A 21929-nucleotide genomic window follows, 5' to 3' on the forward strand; every position below is an offset into this window, starting at 1 on the left:
ACATTTATTTTAATATAGAGAGAAATGTATATTTTACGCCAGCATTGGTATAAAGATAAATGCATTGGTATAGTATATGAAAACATTTTTCGGCCTAAAAGTTCATCGAAATCTTGCCATTTGCAATGACGTGGGTGGAACTAGAGGGTATTATGCTAAGTGAAATAAGTGAGTCAGAGAAAGGCCAATACCATATGATTTCACTCATATGTGGGATTTAGGAAACAAAACAGATGAACGTAGGGGAAGGGAAGGAAAAATAAGATAAAGACAGAGAGACTCTTAAATCTAGGAAAAAAACTGAGGATGGCTGGTGGGGAGGGAGGGGGTAGGGAAATGGGGTAACCGGGTGATGGGCATTAAGGAGGGCACTTGTTCTAATGAACACTGGGCGTTATATGCAACTGACGAATCACTAAATTCTACCCCTGAAGCTAATCATACACTGTATGTTAACAAAATTGAATTTAAATTAAAAAAAAGAAAATGTTTTTGTGGATTCTTCAAAGTACTGTAAGCCCTAAGCCCTGTGTCCATTGTGTCTTCTGGATAAGTCCGCTCTGATGGCATGCTTGTCATAGGGGACAGGGAGAAGGATGTGGGTGGGTTCGGTCAGAGAGAGCTTGAATGAACCATGACCTGAGGAATTTCTCTGGACAGGAAGCACTGGTGCCTTCGCCTTTTTGTACACTGCACAGGCACATATACATGAACACACACACACACACACACACACACGCAGTGCCAGCAGTCTCACAAGGCAACAGCAAATTGCATCTGTCACTGTGAGTCGGCACTTCACACTCTGGGAAGGCTGTGCGTCCCTCCCGTTTGCTTCATCATTTGTAAACCCTGGGGAGGACACTGTTCCCAAAGGCCATTCACTTGGTTGCATCATCATCCCCAGAGCCCTGTCCTGAGGGTTTCCTGGGGTCTTGGAACCAGACAGGGCTGGGGTGTGACTATCTGTGTGCCTTGCTCCTTCTTCATTTAACCTGTTTGTTTGCAGAGGACTAGCCAGGGTCTGTTTCCTAGGAAGGGGAAGCTGTCAGAGCATCTATTAAATATTTAGGGTTAATTGCTCATATCGACTCAGACCTGCCTCCATTTGCACAGGATATCTAAAACCTAATTTTGCTGCTCAGTGAAAATTGGCAGAGATATAAGTAACCAGGGTTTGTCTAATAGATGAGACCATGCCTATTTCCACTCACACGGGACTCCCGGGGAATTAGAGCCTTAGAAACCTTCCCCTTATGTCCAGGCACTGTGATACTATGCTGATACCTTAAGCCTGACTGCCATGCTATGTTCTGGGGACAAATAATGGGACAATCCAGAAAATCCTGTCTTTACAATGGGAAAGAGCTCTACCTGGCAGCCCACATTTCAAGAAAGGTTGGCTAGTTCTAGGGATGGGCCAGGCGAAGGCACGGAGCCAAAGCCAGGTGCTTGCTCCTCGAGGCCTTAAGTGATGAAATGTGGGTCCTTGCTCATGAAAGCCAGTATATTCACTGGAGTGTCGCAGAGGCTGTAGACTGCTGAGTGGTCCTGAGGGCCCCCTGATGTCTACGTGCCAGGATTCAGGACCCACCTCACCCACCCAAAGAGCTCTGTAACTTCAGGATTGTTACATAACCTCTCTGTATCAGTTTCCTGGGGCTGCTGTAGCAAGGTACCAAGGACTAGGTGGCCGAAAGCAGCAGAAATGTGATCTCTCTCAGGTCTGGAAACCAGAAGTTTGAAATCAAGGTGTCTTTAGGGCCACACTCCCTCTGGAGGCCCTAGGGAGAACCCTTGCCTCTTCCAGCCTCAGGGGCTACTGACATTCCCTTTCCACCTCCGTCAGTCAGCTCCCATGGCCCTCTCCTCTATGCTGGTGTCTTCTCTCCTGTCTGTTAGAAGGACACTTGCCATTGGAGTTAGACCCCTAGGATCATCCAGGTTGATCTCATCTTGAGACCCTTAATTACATCTGTAAGATCTTTTTTTTTTTCTTTTTAAAGATTTTATTTATTTATTTGAGAATGAGAGAGAGGGAGAGGGAGTGAGTGAGGGAGAGGGAGTGAGTGAGCGAGAGAGATCACACAAGCAAGGGGAGGGGCAGAGAAAGAGCAGAGCAGTCTCCCTGTCAAGCAGGGAAGCCCTATGTGGAGCTCAGTCTCAGGACCCTGAGATCATGACTTGAGCCAAAGGCAGCCGCTTAACTAACTGAGCCACTCAGGCCCCTGGCAAAGATCCTGTTTTGAAATAAGATCCATTATAGATCCTGGGGATGAGAATGTTGAATGTATTTTTTTCGGGTGGTTACCATTCAACCCATTTGTGTTTCCCCAAATGTAAGTTGGAGATAGTACAGAACCTTCCTTTGCTCCACCACATTGTCCTTGCTGTTTCTGAGACACATCTCCTTCTCCCCGCAACAGCCCTTCCTCTCTGTGGGGTGGGCAGTGCCTCACTTCCTTACCCTCTCTGTTCCCCTAATCAGGGAGGCCTTTCCCTAGGACTTCACATTCCATTACTCAACTTGCATTTTCCTCCTTGGTAACTTACCACCATCTGGCCTGCTAAATATTTTACTTATTAATTGATGTATCGTCTGCCTACACCCTCTAACATCTAAGCATGTGAAGAGAGTTTTTTTGGTTTTGGGTTTTAATTTAATTCAGGGATGTACTCTCAGCACTTAGAACAGTATCTGGGACACAGGAGATACTTAATACTTGCTCGGTGGATGAATTAATGGGTGGATTGCAAGGACTAAATGAAATAATAAATGGACAAACCCTTAAGACAGTGACTCATATGTAGAAAGTGTTCACTTAGTTATAATGACTAATGACTACTATAACCTTCCGTATTTGTATAGTGTTCATTCCATTATTGGCTTTGCTTATAAGGATCCACTGATGCTAGGATCCATGTGGTGGAAATTATAGGGCACCAGGGGAATGTATTCTGTATTATGGATGAATGAGCAGAGATCTTCTGGGGATTAGGGAGGGGAGAAGAGTGATTTAGATGGTTGTTCCTTGTGTTGATTGGAGGGAATTGAAATATCAGTTTCTAGCAACACAAGGATGTTCTTTTGTAGATAAGATTCTCTGAGCTGGGTTTGTACTGGTGAGTGGGATATGATTTGGCAAATGTGAACTGAAGAAATGTCTCTAGCAGAGGGGGATGGCCAGGTAAGGCTGAGCTGCAGGAGAGAAGGGAGCCAAACAGGAGGCAGAGAGAGCAGCTGGTCTTAGACCAGGGATGGAGGGTTTGGGGTCTCATCATGTTCACAGAAGGGGCCAAACCAAAGAGGGTAATGCAGAGTGTAGTTTACAGATGATAGATTCATATGGTATGACCTTACCGGGATTTGAAATGCTGGTGAATAATGTAGGCTTTCCCTCTGGGTAGATGTTATATATAAATATATTTTTGTTCTGTGTTTCTAGGGGTCCACAGGTCTGATAAAACCCTGCTGAGCAAACCCTTGGTAGAGCTGGACTGAGAAAAAAGGGCTGCTTCTAAACTCCAGGGCAATTTTCCAGGGTGCTGGGGCCTCACGGAGTTTCTTCTAACCTTTCATTGTCTTCCCTACTCCTCCCCTAAAGATCTGTATTTCCCATCCTCTTTTCTGTCCTGATAATGAGGATGTATTTTGCAGTGAGAGCCTAGAGCACTGTGATCTTCCTTACTAATACAGTGTGCAGAGGAAAGAAACTAAATTAAACACACACCCTTTCAGTTTCATGATTTGGGCCAACATGCTTAACCAAGTTGAAATTGAATTTGGGGATTCTTCTTCAATTTTCTGCACAACAGAGGAGCCTGGAGCAGCAGCTGTCATGACAAGATGACACTCCCTGCCAGGTTACAGTGTGATATAATTATTCACCTCACTGGATTAATAATTCAGAGGCTATCTACTTCTAAATAGACAAAAGACTGTTTAAAAGCATTCAATACGGTGGCAGTATCTTGTGCTCCTGTGACATTCTTTCTAAAACTCCTAAGTGCTGTTATACTGACAGGGGGTCATTTTTTTTTTTTCTCTTCCACCACAGGGATGGCCATGTAAGCTGGTTATTAGCACAGCAACTGTCTGTTGGTATCCCTTAGTCAGTGGACATTTTCCGTCCATTAGTCAAGCTCCTAGACTAATGAGGTTGGGGACTGACATTTTTTAAAGGACCCAGGACTTCACTTTCAGGGCATTTCCAGTCCATAATATGTCAAATCTGGAGGCTTCCCATCAGTGAGGAGTAATGCTGGCACCTAGCACTGCTAGATTTTATAGACTGACCCAAGGAGGAGAGATGCATTAAAAGCAGGAGGCTGCTTGTCAATCAGTTTCCTCCTCATCGAAGTAACTAAGAATGGAAGCTCTGGGACTGATGGTCGATGTTCAAGTCCATGCTCCTCCTCTTAGCCACTGAGCGACTGTGGATAAGTTTCTTCACCTCTCTCTCCCTCCGTTTCTTACTGTACAATGAGGACTATCCTGGTTCCCACCTCTTGGCGTGGGTATGATGTTTTGCATGAAATGAAATGTGTAAGTTGCCTGGGAAAGTGCCTGGCACATAGTACCTTCCCATGGAAAACACTGAGGGAGCATTGGTCATCATCGCGTAACCTGGCTGTTGAGCTGCTTCTCTATGCTAGCTCCTCTACCTGACATGCTGTGCTCTTAGAAAAGCAATCAGCCTGGGGTGCCCACGTGGCTCAGTCCATTGAGTGTGTGACTGTATTTTGGCTCAGGTCATGATCTCAGGGTCGTGAGATCGAGCCCTGCCTCAGGCTCTGCACGTAGTGCTGAGTCTGCTTGTCCCTCTGCTCTCCCTGCCCCCTGCTTTCTCTCTCTCTCAAATAAATAAAATCTTTAAATAAAAAAAAAAAGAAAAGAAAATCAACTAAGCTGCTCAGCCATTTCTTCTGGGGCCCCCAGAGCTGATGAACAGTTTCTTGGTTAAGGTGTTTTTGAAGCTTACCACTTCCCATGCACAGCCTCCTGGGCAGCCTCCCTGCCTCTCCTCAAGTGTGGTGCCCCTCCTCTGCTCATGACTGGCATCACTTACACTGTGTGGTGATTTATCTCCAGCCTGTGAGACTCTCCAGAGCCTGGCCCCGGTCCCCTGTGCCTTTCTTGTTTCTGGATCTACAACACCTAGCCCTTAGGCTGCACTAAAGTAGGCCTGGAGATCGAAACCAAAGCACCAGTGGCCCCAGATCAATCACACCATCAGCCTGCCCCAGCCTGTCACTTTCCTTGTATTGAGTCATCTCATTCACCCGCCACTGGGGAATCCCGTGACTTTTCATCTGGTCTGCAAGCTGTTGACTGGACCATTTATTTCCTCCTCTAATTGTTCTGTCAGTGACCTTTCTGGGGGATGCTGTTTTGTTTTTTTTTTTAAATAGAAAATAGAGACCTTTGGATTTATTAATTTTTTGTTTGCTAAGAAAGCCCTGATAATAATTGCTAAGACTTCCCACAAGTTATTAGTTTACAAACTTTAATGACACTCATGATTTATTTATGTGTTTCCCTCCCTCTACAGCTGCTCACCCCAATTCCTTAGTGGAATTCCTGCTGAATCTGAGTGAATTAATGGAAACAAAACTGTAGATTGGAATGACATTTTTTTTGTTAGGCAGTTAATTAAAAACTTTCCATCCTATTCGCTAGGTTCTTCATATGTGAAGTCCCGAAGGCTGGGCTGATGATACAGGCTGTGAAATCCTCTCTTTAGAACTGGGTCCTCCTTCTATTTGCTTTCGGGAGTAATAAATCTGGTGAAAGCTCCTGAATGGGTCACAGAGCATTCAACTGAACAGATATTAATTGAGCATCAATTATATAAGCAGCCCTGTGCTCATTGCTGGGGATTGCAAGATAATTATGTCATGCTTGTTATCCTCAAGGAATGTTTTGTTTGGTTGAGAGGTAAGATTAATGTACTAGGAAACAACATTAGGCATAGGCAAGAATAATATGTATATACAAAATACAGCGCACTCTGCAATGAGTGGCCCTGCTATAGAAATACTTACATATTTTATGATTGTCACCCACTTCATTCTATAAAGGATGAAAACATTTCTAGGAAGGACTTAGAGAAGTGATCAATATGGCACCTAATTTTTGTTTTGCTGGTTAAAATAAAATGTCTTATTTCTCTGTTATGGTGTGAAACTCCTAAGAGAAAAGACTATTTCATATATGAGGGCAGCCCGGGTAGCTCAGTGGTTTAGCACCGCCTTCGGCCCAGGGTGGGATCCTGGAGACCCGGGATCGAGTCCCGCGTCAGGGTCCCTGCATGGAGCCTGCTTCTCCCTCTGCTTGTGTCTCTGCCCCTCTCTCTATGTCTCTCATGCATAAATAAATAAAATCTTAAAAAAAATCATATGCGAGTGTTTCCCATGGTTCTCAGAACAGCTGGTAATAGGTGGGATTGAACATGGGAGTGGTTACAGGAGCGGGTTCAAATTCATATTGCCTAAATGTGCATCCCAGCTCTAATGCTTATTAGCTGCACCACTTTGAGCAATGTTTTAATTTCTCTAAGCCTCATTTACTCACCAATGTAACGGGATGACAGTAAGGGAGCTTTGTGGGAAGTCGGTGAGATGGCACATGGAATGCAGAATGCCTGCAATCTAGTCATTAGTTTATATGGTCTTTTCATTTGTTCATAGGTCCACATCCTCCTAGCACAGCAGCTTCTACCAGACTCTACATGAGTGTGGTGCTGATGTCTTTAGGAGGCCAGGGTGCAGAACACATTTAGAATCATAAGTGCATAATACCTGGACAGGATACACTTCTTCTTTTTTTTTTTAAGATTTTATTTATTTGAGAGAGAGTGCACCCACGAATGCATGCATGCATGAGTTGGGGGAGGGGCAGAAGGAGAAGCAGGGAGTCCTCCCTTCTGGCTGAGCAGGGAGTCAACATGGGGCTCCATCCCAGGATCCTGGGATCATGACCTGAGCTGAGGGCAGACACTTAACTGACTGAGCCGCCCAGGCACCCCTGGACACAATGTGCTTCTATTGAGGGAATACTCTGGAGTCTTTTCCTTTGGATACTCATCTGTGCTTGGCAAAAGGAGAAGGTTAATATAGTTCTTGTTTTTTTTTTTTTGTTTTTTTTTTTTTTACATCAGATGCTGATAATGATTTTGGGCTACAGGATGGAAAGCACAATTTGTTTTAAGTTCCCATAACATACTGTCGAGTTAACTCATCTGTTGCTGGTTATTTTCTTTCTAATGTAACCATAGGGGAATCTGAACCCGTTGAAGAGTTTTTTTATCTCCTAAGTAATCAACAAAGGTAGGATCGTGTGTATGCCTCAAACTTCGCACATCCTCAGAATTACTTGTGGAAGGTTTTAAGAGTCTGGATTCCTGAGCCCTACCCAAGAGATTCTAAGTTAGTAAGGCTGGGGATTACATGGGATCTATAATTTTCAGAGAGCCTTAGTGGTTTCTTATCGTCAGATAGGACCAGGGACCAGGGAACTCAGAGGAAGCCTGGGCTCTGGGTGCATCTCAGTTACTGGTAAATTGGATAACTCTTGCCATCCTTCTGTTTCCTTATAAATAGAACTGTGAGATACAATGACTTCTCAAGTCTCTTTTAACTCCCAAGTCCATTGATTCTTCCAATCTGGGAAATCAAACAAGAAACACACCACATTGGGATTTATGATGCACAGCAGATAACAGCCCCACTCCTGAGCACAGCCACCTTCCTTCAAAAATCAGGTAGTGTCAACAACACAGACGTAACTTTCTAACGTGCTATTCACTGATGGACAGTGGCCAGTTGGCAGGGATTAGCTAGAGCACCTCTCCAAACTACTTAATTTGAATTCATTAAACAAAGGGAGCGTCATTAAAGCTATGAAAGTTTGTTTCAAAAAACAGAATGAGAAAGGGGTTTGGCTTAAATATTGATCCCTCAAACATCTTCCTTTGTTAGAGAATGGAGAAATGAGAACGCTGGAAAAGGGTCTGGATTACAGATTTATTGTTTTCCTATTTATTACGAGAAGGAGGAGTTCTTTTTATGGCCTACTCTTTTTTTCTTCCACAAGGCAGGACCCAGACATGTATAAATCTTGATTTTTGTCCAGTGGCTGGGAGAATGTAACACGTTTGTATGGATCGCGTCTGTTGATTGTCATTTTATGTTGTTTTCGCTTTCATCCAAATGGAGTGCCATTTTATCGCAATCATAAATAACCTCACCATTTGGAGAAGGGGTGTGAAATCCTGCCCATCCCTTTCCCCAGCCTGAGCTCCCTCTCATTTTCTCAGCAGTAGATTCATTAGCCTTCTAATGAAGTTAATAAGTAAACAGGATCAGACAGTCCCTTCTAAAATAACATTTATAAATGGATGCATTTCCCTACTCTCTAAGGTAAGCCTTAATTTATTTCCCTGCCAGATGTCCACGTGTGTAAAACTATGATAGGTGGGCCCTTGGAATTTGGTTTGAAGCCAAAAAAAAAAAAGGAGGGGAGGGAATTTTCAATTCATACAGAGCCTATGTTTTCCAAGTTTATAAGAGAGTAGATTTTTACATACCCCATTCCTGCATATATATATTGCCTATAAAGATAAGCTAGTCAAGCTTCGTAGTTACTTTCTTATCATTTGGCAGTCAATTGCTTTATTGGACATACACCGTAAATGTCTTTAGGAGGCTTTTGGCAGCTTCCACGCAAAGACCACAGCCCTAGATATTATTTCGGAAGCAATAAACTGGTGAAAAGACCTCTTCTTTTCTCTTGCATGTCTGTGAGGTTTCTTTTCAGGAATTGCTGAACTTACAAAGGAAGCATTTCACATTTTGCCGTTGCTTCCAAATGCTTTGTGCCCAAGTTAAAGCTAAAGTCAAGTCTTAAAATGCGATGCATAGAATTTATCTTTTAAAGGCTCTCCTTTTCAGTGGTGCTTATCTCTTAAACTGGTATAATATTTGTAGTCATTGCCCACATGCAGGCCTGGTACACCTCATATCTCTGGGAGGAATATGAGGCCTGTGCATCGAATATTCCATTTTATGAATGGATGAACTAAGATACTGAACGGGTTGGTGCTCGGTGATTTCAAACCTGGGACCCAAATCCAGGTCTCTCCAATCTCAGTGGCTCCCTGCTCTTGCTGTTACATTACTAAGCACCTTTTCCTGGTCTTTATAGCTCAGCTACCATTCATATTTCATAAAAGGTCTACAGCCAAGGGACTAGGAATGGGTTTCTTGGATATTTGTCTAAGTGATTTTCAGTTTTGGTGGATCATGAGAACCACCTGGGAAATATAAGCTAAGCCAGATTCCTGGGCCTTACTCCAAACCTATTGAGCCAGTTTCTGGGGTCAAGATCTAGTTGCTTATCGTTTGAAGGTGTTCCCCAATTGATTCTGATATAACTGCCAACCTAAGAGATGTCATGGCCATCTTTGCTTCTGGAAGGTGCGTGACAAATTCTTTTGGGGAATTTTCCCTCCGCATAGCACCTTTCCCTGCTATCTGTTGTCCTTATGGCTGGTTCAGAATGAGAAGCACAGTCATTCATGCAAAAAATCCATGGTTGCACCCTCATCTTTATAAATGACAACTATAAAGGTTAATAATTGGAATGAGCTCTGGCACTTACTAATTAGCTCACATTATGTCAGCATCAAGCTTGTTTAATTGGTAATTCCATTGATTTTAGGGAGTGGCGCCACAAGACAATGGTTACAAGGTGTTGCTATCCATGGAGTTATGCTTGAGACGAACCCTACGAGGGTGCATTGACAGCTGGGAATCCAGGTTCCCGAGGGGACTGGAAGGCACAACAAATGGGAAATGGTTTCTGGGTGACTTTGGAAGGCTATCCATTTGTAAATTTGTTGCAAGCCACAGAAGTAATCACTAACTTAGTCAAGATGTACGATTTGTTGGAAGGATATTGGGATCACTCAGCATTTGAAGGGAGAGATTAACAATAAGACTCCAGGAAGCACAAAGTCCTAAACATCTCTAGGGGCCATGGTAAGTCATGGCTTGATTCTCTACATCTCCAAAGATCACAGCAGTTGGATGTCACGGCTTCTACTCTCTAGTGAGCCGCCATCATGTGACAACAACCTTCCCTGTGATTTAAAGTCCTGAGACAGAATTGAAAGGACCACTTGTGTCAAGTAGTCCAAACTTTCTACGTTTGGAAGATGAGAATTTCCTGGACTAGGCTATCTTTCTTGTTTATTCCTATGCATAGGGAGACTGGGACCACCAGAAAAAAGCTAGGGAAGGGTTTTGGGAATACTAGACCAACAGCCTTCAGGGGTATCACATGTTTTTTTTTGATGTATTTAATGTAAAGAAGACTGAAAATGCACTAAATTTTAAAAAGCATACCTTCATTTTTACTATTGATTTAAAGGATTCATTTATAATGTGTCAGGGAATGTGCTAGGAGCTTTATGGATAAAGATATCACTTATAGCAACCTTGCAAGGATTTGATCCCATATTGGTAGAGACGAATATGAGGTTTTTATAATCAGCAGGTAGCAGAGATGAAGTTTGACCTCACGTCTATAAAACTAAAGTCCACACTAGCCTCAGTTGGCCATACTGCCTCCTCAAATAGTTTTAAATTCAGGGTGTAGTTAGTGATTACTTTCTCAGTCTTGGATACTGTATTTCCATATCTGTTTTCCGGAACTTTAGACAACGTACCACAGTACCAATAGTCTTCATAAATAATGGCATTATGATTGATCAGATATGTTGTCTAAAATTCTTAATTTTTGAAATTCCCCCTCCCACCACCTCACCAAGAGATGCAGATAAAAGGCTTCTAATCATCTGTAAATTCTCACTTGTTCCTTTTATGAAAGATGGTTATTGATTATAGAATATTACTTGGGATGACTGCACCATTTGCAGTCACACACATTTTTAATTGAAATTTTTACTGAGATAATTGAAGATTCACATGCAGCTTGAAGAAATAATATGCGGAGATCTTGTGTATTCTGTGCCCAGTCTCCCTAATGGTAATATTTTGTCAAACTAATGTAATATCACAAGTTTATTGACAATGGCACAATCCCCCAATCTTCTACAGATCCCTTCAGTTTTAGTTGTTCTCATTTTAGTGTGTGTGTGTGTAGGTTTGTCTATCCAGCACTGCAGTGAAGATACTGAACACTTCCATCACAAGAATCTCTCAGGTTCCCCCCATTAAAAAAAATTTATTGTTCAAGAGAGAGAAAGAGAGAACAAGCAGGGGTGTGGAGCAGAGGCAAGGGGAGAAGCAGACTTCCCACTGAGCAGGGAGCCAAACATGGGGCTTGATCCCAGGACCCCAGGATCATGACCTGAGCCAAAGGCAGATGCTTAACCTAACCAGCTGAGCCACCCAGGCACCCCTCATGCTTCCCCTTTATAATCAGAGTCACCTCCCTATCCCCAGACCCTTAGTCACTAAACCTCAACAACCACTAATCTGTTCTCCATTTATAAAATGTTCCATTTCAAAAATGCTAAAGAAATGAAACCACACAGTATGTAACCTTCCAGAGTTACTGTTTTCACTTAGTGCAATGCCCTGGGGACTGCCCCAGATTGCTGTGTGTTGATAGTTTGTTTCTATTGATTTCGGAGTAGTATTCCACAGATGTATATACCCAAGGTGGTTTAGCCTTTTATCTGTTGAAGGACATTTGAGTTGTTCCCCATTTTTGTTTATTGCAAGTAGTGCTGTTATAAACATACGAGTACAGGTCTTTGTGCAAACATGTTTTCATCCCTCTGGGATAAATGCATAAGAGTGTGATTTCTGGGTCACTTTGTAGTTGTGTGTTTAGTTTTAGAAGATCTGACAACTTCTTCAGAGTGGCTGTACCATTTTATATTCCTACCAGCAATGTATGAGGGATCCAATTTTTTTATAGCCTTGTCAGCAAGGATGTTTTCACTAATTTTAATTTTAGCCATGATAGGAGGGAGACAGCAATATCTCATTGTGGTTTGAATTTGCATCCTTGATAGCTAATGATGTTGAGCATCTTTTAATGGGCTTACTTGGCATCTGTATATTGACTTTGGTGAAATGTCTGTTCATGTCTTTTGCCCATTTTAGAAACAACCCTTTAAAGATGTTATTGAAATACAAGAAGCTGTACATATTTAATATAAACAACTTGGTGAGTTTGGAAATAAGTGAAACTGTCACCACAGTCTATTTCATAAATTTATCCATACCTCTAAGTTTCCTGCTATCCTCTTTATTCATTATTATCATTATTTTTTGTGATAAGAACTCTTAACACAAGTTCTGCATCTTAGCACATTTTTAAGTCCGCAATACAGTATTGTTAACTATAGCTTTGTGCTATACAGCAGAACTCCAGGACACAATTATCTTGTATAACTTAGAATTTCGTACCATTTGATTAATACCTCTCTGTTTCCTTTCCCCACCCCCACGCCCCAGCCCCTGGCAACCACCGTTCCATTCTCTGCTTCTATAAGTTTGCCTATTTTAGATTCCTTATTTAAGTGGTATCATATATTTTTCCTCTGTATTTGGCTTATTTCACTTAGTATAATGTCCTACAGTGTCATTTATGTTGTTGAAAATGGCAGGATTTCCTTCCTTTTTAAGACAGTAATATTCCATTGTATGTATACACCACATTTTCTTTATTCATTTTTCCATCATGAACATCTTTGTTGCTTCCATGTCTTGGCTGTTATGAATAATAATGCAGGGGACATGGGGGTGCAGATTTCTCTTTCAGATTCTTTTTTTTTTTAAGACACTATTCATTTATCAGAGAAAGAGAGGGAGAACCAGCATGGGGAGGGCAGAGGGAGAAGCAGTCTCCTCGTTGGGCAGAGAGCCCATCTCCAGGCTTGATCCCAGAACTCTGGGATCATGACCTGAGCTAAAGGCAGACAGTTAATCAACTGAGCCACCCAGGCACCCCTCTCTTTCAGTTTCTAATTTAAATTGCTATGGATGTGTAACCAGAAGTGGTATCACGGGATCATATGGTAGTAAGACTACCGTACTGTTTTCTATAGTGGCTGTACCAGCTTACATTCCCACCAGCAGTACACAGAGTTCTCTTTGCACTTGGTACTCACCGGCATTTACTATCTCTTCTTTTTTTGTTTATCTACATCCTAATAGATATGAAGTGTTATCTCCTTATGGCTATGATTTGCATTTCCCTGATAATTAGTGATGTTGAGTACCTTTTCATTTACCTGTTGGCCATTTTATAGGTTTTCTTGTATGTTTTATCTATATGTCTACTCAGTTTTTTCACCCATATTTTAGTTGGGCTATTCTTCTCCTCTTCCTCCTCCTCCTCCTCCTCCTCCTCCTCCTCCTCCTCCTCCTCCTCCTCCTCCTCCTTCTTCTTCTTCTTCTTCTTCTTTGCTGTTGGATTGTAGGGGTTCTTAAAATATTTCGAATATTATCCCTTTATCATGTTGCATGATTTACAAGTATTTTCTCTCATTCCATAGGATGCCTTTTCATTTTGTTGATGGTTACCTTTGCTGTGCATAAACTTTTTAGTTTGATGTGATCCCTATTTCCTATTTGTGCTCTTGTAGCCTGTGCTTTTGGTGCCATATGTAATAGATCACTGCCAAAGCCAACGTCAAGAAACTTGTTGCTTTTTTTTTTTTTTCTAGCTGTTTTATGATGTTAGGTCTTACATTTAAGTCTTCAATTCATTTTGAGTTGATTTTTGTGTATGGTGTAAGATAAGGTCTAGTTTCATTCTTTTGCATGTAGATACCACATTTCCTCTGCATTGTTATTTAAAGAATATCCTTTGTTCACACTGTATTTTGGCACCTTTGTTGAAGATTAATTGACCATTTATGACTGGATCTATTTCTGGTCTCTACATGTCTGCTTTTATGCCAGTACCATATTGTTTTGAATACTGTAGCTTTGTAATGTATTTTGAAATTAGGAAGTGTTATGCCCCTAACTTTTTTCTTTTTTCTTAAAGTTGATTTGGCTACTTTGGGTTTTTTTTTGGTTTCACATGACTTTTAGGATTATTTTTTCTGTTTCTGTGTAATATTCCATTGGGACTTTGATAGGGATTACACTGAATCAACAGATCACTTTGAGTAGTATGACATTTTGACAATGTTAATTTTTCCAATCTCAACATGGCTGTTTTTCCATTTATTGGTATTTGCTTTCGTTCCTTCATCAGTGTTTTGTAATTTTCAGTGTATAGGTCTTTTACCTCTTTGGTCAAGTTTGTTCCTAAATATTTTATTCTTTTTGGTGTTATTGTAAATGAGATTGTTCTATTAATTTCCTTTGTGGATAGTTCATTGCTAGTGGACCTTGAGGGAATTATTGCTAAGTGAAATAAAACAGAGAAAGAGAAATACTGTAGGAACCTTCTTATATATAAAATTTAAAAACAATCAAACAAACCAAACTCACAGACACAGAGAACAGAATGGTGGTTGCCAGAGGTAGAGGGTGGGAAGGGATGGGCACAATGGGGGAAGGTGTTCGAAAGGTACAGTCTTGCAGTTATAAAATTAATAAGAACTGGAAATATAATATACAGCATGATGACTGTAGTTAATAGTACTGTATTGTATATTTGAAAGTTGCTAAGACTGTAGATCTTAAAAGTTGTCATCACAAGAAAACCAGTTGGTAACTGTGTGGAGTGATGATGAATGTTCATTAGACTTATTGTGGTGATCATTTCACAATATATACAATATCAAATCATTATGTTGCATACCAGGAAAATGTTACATGTCCATTAGATCTCAATAAAGAGAGAGAGATGCAACTGATTTTTGTATATTGACTTTGTATCCTCAAATTTACTGAATTTATTAGTTAAAATGGTTTTTATTTCTCTTAAGTCTTTAGGGTTTTTTAAATATATAACATTATAATGGCATGTCATTTGCAAACAGATAATTTTGCTTTTTCCTTTGAAATTTTTTTTAAATAATAAATTTATTTTTTATTGGTGTTCAATTTGCTAACATACAGAATAACACCCAGTGCTCATCCCATCAAGTGCCCCCCTAAGTGCCCGCCACCCAGTCACCCCCACCCCCCACCCTCCTCCCCTTCCACCACCCCTAGTTCGTTTCCCAGAGTTAGGAGTCTCTCATGTTCTGTCTCCCTTTCTGATATTTCCTACCCATTTCTTCTCCCTTCCCCTCTATTCCCTTTCACTATTATTTATATTCCCCAATTTAAAAAAAAATTTTTTTATTGGAGTTCAATTTGTCAACATTTAGCATAACACCCAGTGCTCATCCCACCAAGTGCCCCCCTCAGTACCCATCACCCAGTCACCCCAACCCCCCCCACCTCCCTTTCCACTACCCCTTGTTCGTTTCCCACAGTTAGGTGTCTCTCATGTTTTGTCATCCTTACTGATATTTTCACTCATTTTCTCTCCTTTCCCTTTATTCCCTTTCACTAATTTTTATATTCCCCAAATGAATGAGACCATATAATGTTTGTCCTTTTCTGATTGACTTATTTCACTCAGTATAATGCCCTCCAGTTCCATCCACATCGAAGCAAATGGTGGGTATTTGTCGTTTCTAATGGCTGAGTAATATTCCATTGTATACATAAACCACATCTTCTTTATCCATTCATTTTTTTATGAACACCAAGGCTCCTTGCACAGTTTGGCTATTGTGGACATTGCTGCTATAAACATCAGGGTGCAGGTGTCCTGAATGCCTTTTTATTCCCAGCCTCCCTCCCTCCCCTGATTGTTATGCTAGGACTTTTAGTGCCATGCTGAATGGTAGTGATGAGAGTGCTTTTTCACCATTGAGTGCAAGCTAGCTATGGACTTTTCATATATGGCCTTCCTTGTGTTGAGCTCAGTTCTTTCTATTCCTAATTTGTTGAGTTGTGTGCGTTTGTGTGTATGTGTGTGTGTGAGTGTGTGAGAAAGGATACTGAGTTGTAACAAATGCTTTTTATGTCAATAAATGCATTTATTGAGATGATCATGTGATTTTTATCTTTTATTCTGTTAATGTGGTCTGTAACATTGATTGATTTGCGTATGTTGAACTATCCCTGAATCCCAGGAATAAGTCCCTTTTGGTTATGGTATGTGATCCTTTTAATGTGTTGTGAATTAGGTTTTGGTTCATATCTTGTTGGACATTTTTGCATTTATATTCAGCAGAGATATTAGCCTGTAGTTTTTTGTTTTGTTTTGTTTTCTGTTGTGGTGTCTCTGCCTGGGTTTGGTGTCAAAGTGATGCTGGCCTCATAAAATAGTTTGCAAGTGTTTCTTCCTCTTCTATTTTTTGGAAAAGTTCAAGAAGAATTGGTATTGGTTCTTCTTTAAATATTTGGTAGAGTTCATCTATGAAGTCATCTGATTCTGGGCTTTTGTTGGGAGTTTTTTTTATTATTGATTCAATCTAATTATTATTGGTCTGTTCAAGTTTTCTATTTTTAGGGAGTTCAGTCTTGGTAAGGCATATATTTTAGGAATCTATTCTTTCTAGTTTTCCAGTTTGTTGGCATGTACCTTCATAATTTTCTCATCTCTGTGGTATCAGCTGTAATGTTTCCTCTTCCATTTTAGATTCTATTTATTTGAGCCTTCCCTATTTCTTAATCTTTTTAGTCTAACTGAAGATTTTTTTTATGTCTTCAAAAAAACCAACTCTTAGTTTTTTCACTTATTCAATTATTCTATATTTCATTGATTTATACTCTAAACTTTATTATTTTATTTATTCTGCCATTTTGGGCTTAGTTTGTTCTTTTTCTAGTTCCTTGAGGTGTAATGTCAGCTTGTTTCAGATATTCTTTTTAATGTAGGCACTTATTGCTGTAAACTTCTCTCTCAGCGCTTCTTTTGCTTCATTTCATAAGTTTTGGTATGTTCTGTGTTTTCATGTCTCAAGTTATTTTCTTTTTTTTTAGAGAGAGAGAGAGAGAGAGAGAGAGAGAGCACATGTGAATAGAGGTGGGGGTGGTAAGAGGGAGAGAGAATCCCAAGCAGGTGCCACACCCAGTATAGAGCCTGATGCCAGGCTCGATCCCACAAACCTGAGATCATGACTTGAACCAAAATCAAGAATCAGATGCTTAACTGACTGAGCCACCCAGGTGCCCCATCTCAAATTATTTTCTAATTTCCTTTTCCTTCCCATTGATTAAAAGTGTGTATTTAATTTCCATATATTGGTGAATTTTTAGTTTTCCTTTTGTTATTGATTGCTAATTTTATTCTATTGTGGTCAGAAAAGATAGTTGAGATGATTTAAATCTTTTTAAACTTGTTAAGACTTGTTTTTCGATCTAGCCCGTGATTTGTTCTAGAGAATGTTGTGTGTGCAGCTGTTGGTTGAAATGTTCTCTGTATGTCCGTTAGGCTTATTTGGTCTATAGTATTGTTCAGGTGTTTCCTTATTGATTTTCTGTCTAGATGATCTATCAACTATTGAAAGTAGGAGATCGAAGATTATTAATATCATTGTGTTATTGTCTATTCCTACAGATCTGTTTGCTTTATATATTTAGGCTCTCTAATGTTGAGTTCTCTAAGATAATTTCTGTATATTCCTATTGAATGAACCCATTTAAAATTATGCAGTGACATTCCTTTTTCCTTGTGACAGTTTGGACTGGTATAAATATAGATACCCCAGTGCTCTATTTTGGCTACCGTTTGCATGCAATATCATTTTTTATCCTCCACATTCAGCCTGGGTGTGTTCTTAAATATAAAGTCAGTCTCTCCCAGACAGCATATAGTTAGATCTTTTTTAAAAAAGTACATCAGCTACTCTTTATCTCTTGATCAGTGAGTTTAAAACATTAAATTTAGAGTAGTCATTGATACTTACTATTGTCATTTTGTTAATGTTTTCTGTTTTGTAGTTCTTTTTGTTCTCTTCCTTTCTAATTTGATGATTGTTTGTAGTGAAGAATCAAAGAATACTGTGATTCTTTTATTTTATGTTTGTATTTACTACAGGTTTTCTTTCCTTGTGGTGACTATGAAGCTTGCATAATACTTTTTATAGTTTTAATAGCCTATTTTAAGCTGAAAACAATTTAACTTCAATTGCATAAAATCTCAATGCTTCATTCTCTCTCCCAACACTTTATGTCAGTGATGTCAGAATTTACTTTTTAAAACATTTTAATATTTATTTTTTTATTTATGAAAGAGAGAGGGAGAGTGCACAAACAGGGAGGGAGGGGCAGCGAGGGAGGGAGAGAGAGGATTTTAAGCAGGTTCTTTGCTGAGCACCGAGCCTGACTTAGGGCTCCATCTCACCAAACTGAGATCTTGACCAGAGCAGAAATCAAGAGTTGGACGTTTAATTGACTGAGCCACTCAGGCACCCCAGAATTTACTATTTTTTACATATTATATATCCATTAACAAAATGCTGTGGTTATAGTTACTCTTAATACTTTTGTCTTTAAACTCTTATACTGGGGTTAAAAGTGATTCATACACCACCATTATAGTATTGAATGATTATGTATATATTTACTTTGCCAGTGAGATTTATATTTTCATATTTATGGCATCTTTGTATATTGAGTCTTTTAATACATGGACATGGTACACCTCTTCATTTATTTAATTCTGTGATTGTTTTCATTGGCATTTTAAAATTTTTACCTGCATATGCTTTAATTGTGTACTTAAATATTTCATTTCCTTTGGAGTGATTATAAAAGGTTGTTATGTTTTTTTAAAGATTATTTATTTATTTATTTATTTATTTATTCATGAGAGACACAGGCAGAGAGAGAAGCAGGCCCCATGCAGGGAGCCTGATGTGGGACTGGATCCCGGGACTTCAGGATCATTCCCTGAGCCAAAGGCAGACGCTCAACTGCTGAGCCACTCAGGCATCCCAGGTTGTTGTATTTTTAATTTCAGTTTCCACATGTGTATTATTAATGAATAGAAATAGAAATATATTTGTGTTTTGTCTGTTGATCTTCTATCCTTTGACCTTGACCAACTCATTTAATATTTGCTTTTGAATGCTTTTTGGGGACTTAGTGCTCTGCTAGGTTCCTTTTATACATCATGGAATAAATACATCATGGGACAGTGTGAAGTTCTCCCAGGGAGGGCTCTGAGTCCAGGCGATTTGGCACTTCCATGACCATGTGTTAGGTTAGTTCATTCAATGGGATTTACTATGTGCGATTTCTGTGTTAAGTGCTGTGGACCATGCAAAGATGTAGAAGAGATGCTCCCCTTTTAAGGAATCTCTAGTCAAGGGACAGAGCAAGATACATATAGAGAATACAAGCCTTTCATATTACTTATTGTTAGAAATAAATATAATAGAAGTTTAACAGAGGCCTGAGAATTAATATCTTCCTTTGGGAGATCAGAAGAAGCTTAACATAGAGAGCAGTATATGAGCTGGGTCTTGGAGGGAGAGAAAGACTTTGATGGGGGAGGGAATAGGCATGCTAGATAAAGAAATAGATGAAAATCCAGAGAGAAAATGACCAGGGCAGGATTGGAGAATGTTCAGGAGACTGGAGAGTTGAAGTGCTGATGCAGAGCAGGCAAAGTTGCTGAGGAGGAGGCTGGACATGAAGTGAATGTCACATTGGGGAAGACTTTGGTGCCTGATTGACCAGTTTAGAACCTTTTCTGTGAGGTAAAGAGGAAAGAGCACAGGTTGATGAACAGCAACTGTAAATAATAGCTGTGCTTTAGAAAGGGCGAATGAATGTGGAAAAAGTTGTAGCCCCAGAGGATCAGTTTTGATATGATTAGGACACTTGTATCATGTTTTTCCTCTTTGTTTGCTCATTTATGAATCCATATACGTGTTTGCTAGTGTGTTTATTTACCTTCTTACCCTGGTAGACTCTCCAGTGGTCTGATTGATCTGTTTAATGGGTCAGGAATGAGGAACGCAGGAGGTGTAAGCTCAAAGCCCTGTTGTTTGAGGGAAACCAGAAATTTCCTCCCTACACCCCGTGTCTCTGACTGGCTTTCAAATGTATAAATGTGGATTCTATTCCATTGAGGTAAAGGTGTGGTGACTGGCTTATAATTGGACCTGGTGAAGAGGCCATGGTCCCTGCTTCCTTGGCTTCCTGCACTCAGACTAAAATCAGACTTCAGTATTCTGTGAGTGTAGGGCAGAGAATAAAGAAGGTAGCCTGTCTTTATAAGATGATTCCATTTCTTTCCTCAACATGTGTTCACCTGGGGGATAGGGGAGGTGGGGGATTAACAAGGCAGCCTGTGAAGAATTTTGAATTGCATCTAATTCTGATTTACTTTGATATTTTGATACCTCATATTGGCATCCTCTTTAAACTCCTCTGCCTGAATTCCCTAAGATTTGAGAATTGACATGTTATATGAGATTGCCTCTGGCCAACAGGGAAGAAACATTGAGTTTCCTAAGCTTCTACTTTTCTCCTTTTTGCATCTTTAAATTTTAATGCAGTAATTTCACTAATAAGGATAATTTTCCAAAACTTGAAAAATGAAGAGTACTATAAAGCAATAGTCCCTATCTACAGTCCTGTTCAAAAACATCGTTGTTTCAGGATCTGTATTTCTATCCATGTTTTACCAGATAATTGAGATCCTCTTGTATCAACAATTTTGTGTTTTAGTTTCATATAACATCTGAGTAAGCATCTTTCCGTGTTACTCAAAATGTTTTGCAAACATAATTTTAATGTTTGCATAATAGTATATTGTATTGCTGTTCTGTAATTTACTTAACTATATTCATTCATCTATTTTTGGAGATTCAGATTGTTTTACAGTTTTCCACTATTTTAAAAATGTTGTAATGAATATCTAGATACATAAATTTTGTTTTCATCTGCATTTTATATTATTTCCTTAGGACAGACTTCTGGAGGAGAAATTTTGAGACTGGTATACATTGTCAAATTGGTGATGAGAAAGTTGCTTTTCCGAAAGTCTTAGGCTGGAAAAACAACAACTCTGAAATTAAAAGAGATAAGTTAACACACTGTAGTGTGCATGTGTGTGTGTGGTATGTGCATAGTGCACACGTGTTTACATGCTTTAAGGTAATAAGTAGGCCTAAAATTATTGTGAAATTATTGGAATAAGACTTGCATAATGAGATCCTTGAAAATGATGTATCCCTGGATTCCAGGAAGAACATGCATGTCTCCTGCTGAGTGAACATATCCAGGCCATTCTGAACTGATAAAATGGAAACAGTAATAACCACATCAATACTAACAGCTGTTCACACTTACTGAACACTAATTATGTACCAGGCACTGGTTGGAGTGCTTTTCGTATGTTTAACTTAGCCCTCTAATAAGCCAGTTAGGTAAATACTGCTGTCATCCGCATTTTACAGCTGAGGAACCTGAGAGCCAGGGGGTTTAGATAACTTTGCCCCAGGCGGTGCTGTTGGTAGGTCATAGAGCAGGGATTTAGACCCAGGCCCTCAGATTCTAGAGCCTGTGCACTTAATCCTACTGTGGATAGTCATTAGATCTGACCTACGTTGGAAGTTGTTTTGAGGGTTCCCAACAGTCTAGATTTACAGCCCACTTAGGGCAAGTCTCATGTGAAGGAAGGAGACTACAAGAAAATACCTCCTGGATTAGACCCAAGGCACTGTCTGTTATGGAATTGCTTGGGGAGGAGCATGAGGAGGTCTAGTCTCTTCTTTCTATAAGGGTTTGGGATAGCGCTAAATTTCTTCTCTCTCTCTCTCTCTCTCTCTCTCTCTTAAGATTTTATTTATTTGGGATAGATAGATGGCTTGAGAGAGAGAACATCACCAGAGAACAAATGGCCGGGAGGAGCAGAAGGAGAAGCAGGCTCCCCACTCAACAGGGAGCCTGATGTGGGGCTGGATCCCATGACCCTG

At 40.0% G+C, this 21929-nt stretch overlaps 1 protein-coding gene across 2 annotated transcripts in view; it reads left to right on the forward strand.

Annotated features, from left to right (window-relative positions):
- The window catches only part of SORCS3 (sortilin related VPS10 domain containing receptor 3), a 581611-nt gene that overhangs the window by 172361 nt on the left and 387321 nt on the right, over nucleotides 1–21929 (forward strand). The window lies entirely within an intron of this gene.

Source organism: Canis lupus, chromosome 28, assembly GCF_011100685.1.
Source record: "Canis lupus familiaris isolate Mischka breed German Shepherd chromosome 28, alternate assembly UU_Cfam_GSD_1.0, whole genome shotgun sequence".
In the NCBI taxonomy this organism is placed as follows: Eukaryota; Metazoa; Chordata; class Mammalia; order Carnivora; family Canidae; genus Canis; species Canis lupus.